Source organism: Ischnura elegans, chromosome 8 (genome assembly GCF_921293095.1).
Source record: "Ischnura elegans chromosome 8, ioIscEleg1.1, whole genome shotgun sequence".
NCBI classification, from domain to species: domain Eukaryota; kingdom Metazoa; phylum Arthropoda; class Insecta; order Odonata; family Coenagrionidae; genus Ischnura; species Ischnura elegans.
In genome coordinates, this window is record NC_060253.1 from 40,416,479 (window position 1) to 40,425,731 (window position 9,253).

A 9,253-nucleotide genomic window follows, 5' to 3' on the forward strand; every position below is an offset into this window, starting at 1 on the left:
AGTTATTCTTCTTCCAGAAATTCATTACGACGCATTTTTCCAAATTTAATTCTAACTGCCAAGCATCGCACCAAGCTTGGATAGCAGCAAGGTCATTCGTTAGTTCATCTATATCTTTGCTGGAACGGATTTCTCTGTAAACTACAGCGTCGTCTGCAAATAATCGTAACTTACTCTGCACTACTTCGCCAATGTCGTTTATATAAAGAAGGAATAGGAGTGGGCCAATGACACTACCCTGAGGAACGCCAGAAGTCACTCTAACCTCATTGGAGACTGCACCGTCTAATACTACTCTTTGGACGCGGTCGCTCAAAAATTCTCTAATCCAGGAAATGACATCTTCGTCTAGACCACAAGATTTCAGTTTTATTATTAACTTTCCGTGGGGTACTTTATCAAAAAGCGAAAGCAAAACTTGTCAACGAGTGAGTGATGGAGATGATAGTGAAGATGCATTTACAAGGTGAGGATACAATATATTTGGCCCAACAGAGTTGTTGGGCGCAGTCAAAAATTGTCTCAGAAACAGACAAATGAACTCCCGCCACGGAAATCTTTAGTAAAAGGCGAAAGATTTGTTCGAACTGACTAGAGTTCTGTCCTTCTTATTTAAACATGATGAAAAATTGACGTGGGGTTGCTAATTGACAGGAAAAGTCTTAGTGAGGGTTAACACATTCTTACAATAATTCCACAGGAACTAAATAAATGAGATATTTAGATTAAATCACTCGCTAAATGTACCTTGCAGCATCGAAATTTATGATTTATTTTTGGAGAACTTTCAGATTAAAAGTAATATAGTGAAAAATTTGGAATGATATTTCAAAGACTTCTTGGCAGCCATCTGTTGTCAAAAAAGTTAAGTCACCTTAACCGACCCACTCGGGAGGAAGCACATACGGTACGGAAAGAAGTCAGGTAGGCAATTACGCAAGTAGTTTGATGATTCCTGCGCTGAAGGTCATGCATAGGCGTGGGATGGAGAGGGGAAGAAGGAAGAATCCATTTCTGCTCGCAGCATGCAAACATTCGACAATTTATCTACATCAACATAATACCGATTCGGGGCTCCCAATGAAAGACAGTTGAATCCGTGAAATATCTAGAAGTTATACTCAATAATGTTCTATCGCGAAATAACTCAATAATGATCGTGAAATAACCAGTCAAGATAATCGTAAAATGTTTTTTTTAATAATATCAGGAAATTGTGATACTACTACGATAAAGTGAGAGAAATTAGCTATTTCTTCCCATTACGACTCAATTTAGAAAAAGCTGTCAGTGTTTGATAACCTCTGTATACGAAAGATGCCGCCAATTGACATTAGTGCGAAAGAAATAGTAAATATATAGAAATCGCTAAGTCACCTGGTCCAGACTAAATCCCTTCTCGCGTATTCTCACAAATAGAGACTGTTGAATCCGTGAAATACCTAGGAGTTACCTCAATAATGATCTATCGTGGAATAAACATATTCGAGAAATAACCGGTCAAGCTAATCGTAAACTGGGTTTTGTTAAAAAAAATATTAGGAAAGTGCGACGACAAAGTGAATAGAAATGAGCTACTTTTCCCTCGTTAGACCACATTTGGAATACGCTGCCAGTGTTTGGGACCCTCATGAAAATGGCTTAATAACAGAGTTAGAACGCGTGCAAAGAAGAGCTGCCAGGTATGTGAAAGGTCGTTACGATAATCTACATCTACATAATACCCTGCGAGCCACCTCTAGGGTGTTTGGCAGGGGGTGATCAATCACCAGCATGCAGCATGCATTTGGACTCCCACATGCACACCACACCGTCCAAAAAACGTCCCGTATAATAACATACTATACTACTATATGCTGTTAGAAATAGAATATAGAATAGAAATTCAGAAACATGCATTAAGTTTTACATAGGTTAGTAGGCTACACTACAAGTCATGCAATCTATTTACGAGTTCTATTGCTGCCGTTATAATCTCTTATTGATCGTGGAAAAAATGACATTCGGAATCTGTCTGTTCTACAATCTATCTCTCTTATTTTATTTATATGATCTGATTTTCCGTAGTACGTTGGCGTCCGCAAGATATGGTTAACTTCGTCAGAAAAGACACTGCTCTTGAATTTATCTAAAAGGTTTAGTCTATTCCTCAATCTACGGTCCGACAGAGATTCCCATCCGAGTTTATCTAAGAGGTCAGTTACACTAACAAGACTATCGTAACGACCTTTCACATACCTGGCAGCTCTTCTTCGCACGCGTTCTAACTCTGTTATTAAGCCTTTTTCATGAGGGTCCCAAACACTGGCAGCGTACTCCAAATGTGGTCTAACGAGGGAAAAGTAGGTAATTTCTCTCACTTTGTCGTCGCACTTTCCTAATATTCTTTTAACAAAACCCATTTTACGATTAGCTTGACCGGTTATTTCTCGAATATGTTTATTCCACGATAGATCATTATTGAGTCTAACGCCTAGATATTTCACGGATTCAACTGCATTTAATTGGGTGCCTCGAATGATATAGTTACGCTGTAGGGAGTTATTCTTCTTCCAGAAATTCATTACGACGCATTTTTCCAAATTTAATTCCAACTGCCAAGCATCGCACCAAGCTTGGATAGCAGCAAGGTCATTCGTTAGTTCATCCATATCTTTGCTGGAACGGATTTCTCTGTAAACTACAGCGTCGTCTGCAAATAATCGTAACTTACTGTGTACTACTTCGCCTGTGTACTACTAGTCTTGTTAGTGTAACTGACCTCTTAGATAAACTCGGATGGGAATCTCTGTTGGACCGTAGATTGTAAAATAGACTAAACCTTTTAGATTTTTTCCCCTGCAAAACACCCTAGAGGTGGCTCGCAGGGTATTATGTAGATGTAGGTGTAGATAAATTCAAGAGCAGTGTCTTTTCTGACGAAGTTAACCATATCTTACGGACGCCAGCATACTACGGAAGATCAGATCATATAAATAAAATAAGAGAGATAGATTGTAGAACAGACTCCGAATGTCATTTTTTCCACGATCAATAAGAGATTATAACGGCAGCAATAGAACTCGTAAATAGATGGCATGACTTGTATTGTAGCCTACTGACCTATGAAAATTAATGCATGTTTCTTAATTCAATTATTATTTCTAACAGCATATAGTAGTATAGTTTGTTAGTATACGATTTTTGGACGGTGTGGTGTGCATGTAGGAGTCCAAATGCATGCTGCATGCTGGTGATTGATCACCCCCTGCCAAACACCCTAGAGGTGGCTCGCAGGGTACATCTACATAATACCCCGCGAGCCGCCTAAAAGGCGTGTGGCAGGGGGTGTTAGGACACCAGCCGTTTACAACTATAAAAAAAGAAGAAGAATGGTATTATGTAGATGTAGATGTATATTTCATTTAGGTATAATATTGCAGAAATATAATCTTAACTTACAGACAGAGAGGATAGAGGAATACAAAAACGAAGAAATAAATAAAAAGTCCAATGAGGGAGCATTTTAAAACATATTATGAAACATTAGATAAGGCTGACGAAATAATTATCAAGGACTTAGTGACTACCAAAGCTAGTACTTGGGATAAACAGAGACGGACAGAGTTCTGAATGACAGTCTAGGCAGGGGTAGCCTACAATAGGGGAATTAGAAAAGTGAGAACATTGCGAAAAAATTCGGAGACCCGATTAAAATCAAATAAAAGCTGTTTATCAGCAAGTCACTCAGCATAATTTTAACCCGGATTTCAAATGAGTTCGTGGATTATAATCAAGGTCGTAATCGTAGCTTCCGTAAATGTTTACGGGAGTAAGTGGGGGAGGTGGGTTACTCAGTCATAGGGTGGGTGTTGTGGCTGGTGGGGAAATTGGTGCCAGGGGAGGATTTCCCCAGGTCAGGCCGTAGGGACCCCGTCGCGCCGAGCGACCGTTGGAAAAAATGGGCGAGGCGGCAGGGGAAGGGTGCGTCGCAGAATATGCACAACACCGTAATAACAATTTGAATGTCATTACTGGTAAGTTGACCGTTACGCATTTTTAAGTAGCATAGCAACGCTGATTTCAAAACTGTTAATAGTTTCCTGCACATGAAAATGGGGCTACACTTTTTGTTTTGGGTCATGCCTTGGGTTGTGGCCTATTTTATTTTGTTTTCGTTTTGTTTTTACCTTGTTGTCTGCCTATTACAACCCACTCGGAGAGAGCACATACGATAAGGAAAGAGCACAGGTAGGGTGGTATGGTGACTCCTCCGCTGAAGTGCATAGTGCTTATTTTTTGTTATTACTCGTAATATTTTCATCTACATCTTCATAATACCCTGGGAACCATCTTTGTTGTGATTGGCAGGGGGAGATAATAATAACCAGCATTCAATTTGATTCCCACATGCACACCACACGGTCCAAAAAACGTTACGCATATGTACTAACAAGTTATACTACCATATTCATGTAAATAGATAAGATGACTTGTATTGTAGCTTACTAACTTATGTATACCTTAATACATGTTTCTGAATTTTCTTACTATTTCTAACAGCATTTTTTGTGTGTTCTTGATTTATTAACATATAAACTTAATAAGTAGTTGGCAAGTTTTGCCAAATATTAACATGCGTAACGCTTTTTGGACCGTTAGTTATACATGTAAGAATCCAAATGCATGCTAGTGATTGATCACCCCCTGCCAAAAACCATAGAGGTAGCTCCCAGGGTGTCATGTAGATGTACATGAAAATATTACGCGTAATAACAAAAAGAAGAACTATGCACTTCAGCGGAGGAGTCACCATACCCACTGAACCGGTGCTTTTTCCATTCCATATCGATACCTCCACTACAGAAACGCTCAACAATCGCCCACGGAATCAAAGCCGCTCGTCTAGTAGCCCAACAATACGAATCCGTTCAGCTGGTAGCGACCAGAGCATAAACGCTCCCCTCGGAAGCTTGGGGAAGGCGAGGTTTGCGGAATTTTTCTTATGTAACGTTATGCGCTTTCTCTCGAGTGGGTTGTAAATGGCTGCTTATCTTTTTCGGCGACAGATGGCTGCCAAGAAGTCTTTGAAATATTATTCCAAAATTTTCACTATATTACTTTTAATCTGAAAGTTCTCCAAAAATAAATCATAAATTTCGATGCTGCAAGGTACATTTAGCGAGTGATTTAATCTAAATATCTCATTTATTTAGTTCCTGTGGAATTATTGTAAGAATGTGTTAACCCTCACTAAGACTTTTCCTGTCAATTAGTAACCCCACGTCAATTTTTCATCATGTTTAAATAAGAAGGACAGAACTCTAGTCAGTTCGAACAAATCTTTCGCCTTTTACTAAAGATTTCCGTGGCGGGAGTTCATTTGTCTGTTTAGACAATTTTTGACTGCGCCCAACAACTCTGTTGGGCCAAATATATGGTATCCTCACCTTGTAAATGCATCTTCACTATCATCTCCATCACTCACTCGTTGACAAGTTTTGCTTTCGCATGAATGTGGAAGTATATTTTTTTAGAAAGCGTAACATTTATGCCTCCTATTACTGTGCATGTGAGAATCCTCATACGCTGTCGTTGTAATCTCGTATTGATCGTAGAAAAAAAAAACATTCTGAATCTTTCTGTTCCACTTTACAGTTACTACCCTATGGTCACTTTTCTTTCGAAGGTGCTCACGTTTATTACCTGATGTGGTATAGTTATCACTAATAAATCAAGAGTACTTCCTCTTCCGTTTGCATTACGCAAAATTGCAAATTACCCTCAAACCCTCACTAAGACTTTTCCTGTCAATTAGTAACCCCACGTCAATTTTTCATCATGTTTAAATAAGAAGGACAGAACTCTAGTCAGTTCGAACAAATCTTTCGCCTTTTACTAAAGATTTCCGTGGCGGGAGTTCATTTGTCTGTTTAGACAATTTTAGACTGCGCCCAACAACTCTGTTGGGCCAAATATATGGTATCCACACTATCATCTCCATCACTCATTCGTTGTCAAGTTTTGCTTTCGCATGAATGTGGAAGTATATTTTTTTAGTAAGCGTAACATTTATACCTCCTAGTGCAAAGAAGAGCTGCCAGGCATGTGAAAGGTCGTTACGATAGTCTTGTTAGTGTAACTGACCTCTTAGATAAACTCGGATGGGAATCTCTGTCGGACCGTAGATTGAAAAATAGACTAAACCTTTTAGATAAATTCAAGAGCAGTGTCTTTTCTGACGAAGTTAACCATATCTTGCGAACGCCAACGTACTACGGAAGATCAGATCATATAAATAAAATAAGAGACATAGATTGCAGAACTGACAGATTCCGAATGTCATTTTTTCCACGATCAATAAGAGATTATAACGGCAGCAATAGAACGCGTAAATAGATTGCATGACTTGTAGTGTAGCCTACTAACCTATGTAAAACTTACTGCATGTTTCTGAATTTCTATTCTATATTCTATTTCTAACAGCATATAGTAGTATAGTTTGTTATTATACGGGACGTTTCTTGGACGGTGTGGTGTGCATGTGGGAGTCCAAATGCATGCTGCATGCTGGTGATTGATCACCCCCTGCCAAACACCCTAGAGGTGGCTCGCAGGGTAATTTGTAGATGTAGATGTAGATGTAGTGCCTACTGTGCATGTGAGAATCCTCTTGAATGCTGGCGATTGATCACCCCCTGCCAATCATCCTTGAAGTGGTTCGCAGGGTATTATGTACATGTAGTTCACGCTAGAGAGGCTTGCACACCTGTATACGAGTTATTTATTCACATATACATTATTGTATGTATGCATTTTTGTGAAATTTCCAAATATATCTAACAGCATGTTGTAGCTTATTAGGCAGATTTTTCTTAATGAGTTGTTGCCAATTTTTCCTTTGCATGAAAGAGGAAGTGTATTTTGTGGGTATGCGTACTAATTTTGACTATGCGGTGTGCATGTGGGAATCCTAATTCATGCTGCATGCTGGTGATTTATCACCCCCTGCCAATATCCTACACGTGGCCTGCAGGGGATTATGTGGATGTAGATTTAGCTGAGTGCATGTGGAAAATATGTACTTATTCTCTGAAACACTCTAAAAAAATTGCTCGCAATCTACATATGCACAATTACCTCCGAGCAACCTATAGGGTATTTGGCAGGGGCGACCAATCACTACAATGCAATAATATACGCACATTTGCACCAAACGGTCATAAATAGACTATTTTAAGAGACTATAACGGCAGCGTTAGAACTCACAGCATTTGGTAGTATAATTTGCTAGTATGCGTAACGTTTATTGGTTCTTGTGGTGTGAATGTGGGAATCCAATTGCATGCTGCATGTTGATGATTGATCACCACCTGCCAAACACCCTAAAGATGGCTCGCGGGGTATTATGTAGATGTAATAAATTGAACCCATAATAACATAAAAATACGTGCACAATTATGCAAAGGCAATGGTTGGCTATGCTTATTAATTCATAAAGTAAATACATGCAATAATAGAAAAATGGAAAAATAAAAGCATAAAATGAGTCGTCCTCGCTAGTGACGCCATAGCTAGATCACGTTATCGTTGTAACTTAGTGTTGAGGATTTATTGTTTTCCCAAAAATTCGCCACCGTACAATTCTCATGGTGTAATTCTAACATTAAGAACTCAGCAATTTATTGCAACGAGTTCTTTTCCTACAGCCATCCTATCGCAATGCCCATGAATTTTTCTGCACAACTAAATCTCCCTGCCAAACATCCCTCAGGTGGCTCGCAGGGTAATTAGATGCATGTAGAAATCATATACGAAGAGACGTATTTTCTCGTAACTGCGGTGGTATTGTCATTAATGTATAGAAGGAACAGAAGAGAACCTATAATATTTCCTTGTGGTACACGTGAGGTAACTTGTGAAGCATCCGAGCCACACAAGTTACCTCAGGAGTATACACCATCCAAAACAACCCTCTGCTCGCGATCGCTGAAGAAATCCTTTACCCAATCTATTACTTGCTTCTCTATACTTGACGCTTCCAACTTTGGTATCAGCGGTGAATTCGGAATCTTGTCGAATGCCTTTTTGCAATCGCGTTTATGCTGTGTCATCGTAAAAATTTCTGTCACTCACAGCTAATGGGCTAAGGTATTATGTGCCTAGAGATTCTAATTGGTTAGATGAATGCAAGCCTTATGATTTGACGGTGGCTTCGTGTCAGGTCTCCCTTGAGGTTTGAGGTATACGTTGGAAGAGGTCATGATAAGTTTTCTTCATTTTCTACTTTCAGTAGTGAGTGGAAGGTACGCTGGATACCTGTTAGTTTTTGTGTCGTACGGCGGTTCTAGGGATCATTGCAACGTTGGAATTGTGTTCAGACGTGGCATGTTACTTGATTTTCTGGCGTAAATTATGTTTTTTACTACTAGTGCAGTGGTAGTGTCAAGATAATTACATGGTAGTTGGAATACTCAATCGCAGTGTTCGGTGACTGGTTCTCATCATTTACGTGAAAGTGTGTTGAAGTGTTTCCCCTCCTAAAATGCTGATTTAAATCCATTTTGTGTGGCCAGTGATATTTGGAATCTACATCTACAAATTACCCTGCGAGCCACCTCTAGGGTGTTTGGCAGGGGGTGATCAATCACCAGCATGCAGCATGCATTTGGACTCCCACATGCACACCACACCGTCCAAGAAACGTCCCGTATAATAACAAACTATACTACTATATGCTGTTAGAAATAGAATATAGAATAGAAATTCAGAAACATGCAGTAAGTTTTACATAGGTTAGTAGGCTACACTACAAGTCATGCAATCTATTTACGCGCTCTATTGCTGCCGTTATAATCTCTTATTGATCGTGGAAAAAATGACATTCGGAATCTGTCTGTTCTGCAATCTATCTCTCTTATTTTATTTATATGATCTGATCTTCCGTAGTACGTTGGTGTCCGCAAGATATGGTTAACTTCGTCAGAAAAGACACTGCTCTTGAATTTATCTAAAAGGTTTAGTCTATTTTTCAATCTACGGTCCGACAGAGATACCCATCCGAGTTTATGTAAGAGGTCAGTTACACTAACAAGACTATCGTAACGACCTTTCACATACCTGGCAGCTCTTCTTTGCACGCGTTCTAACTCTGTTATTAAGCCTTTTTCATGAGGGTCCCAAACACTGGCAGCGTATTCCAAATGTGGTCTAACGAGGGAAAAGTAGCTAATTTCTCTCACTTTGTCGTCGCACTTTCCTAATATTCTTTTAA

General features: G+C 39.3%; 3 non-coding genes across 3 annotated transcripts; 2 read left to right on the forward strand and 1 right to left on the reverse strand.

Moving 5' to 3' along the window:
- Positions 1-487: 487 nt before the first annotated feature.
- LOC124164618 lies at positions 488-607 on the reverse strand. Its single transcript, XR_006866087.1, has one exon. It is a non-coding gene; the product is annotated as a U5 spliceosomal RNA (small nuclear RNA).
- Positions 608-5,291: 4,684 nt separating this feature from the next.
- Positions 5,292-5,408, forward strand: LOC124164617. Its single transcript, XR_006866086.1, has one exon. It is a non-coding gene; the product is annotated as a U5 spliceosomal RNA (small nuclear RNA).
- A 425-nt stretch (positions 5,409-5,833) lies between these two features.
- On the forward strand, positions 5,834-5,950 carry LOC124164604. Its single transcript, XR_006866076.1, has one exon. It is a non-coding gene; the product is annotated as a U5 spliceosomal RNA (small nuclear RNA).
- Positions 5,951-9,253: the final 3,303 nt, after the last annotated feature.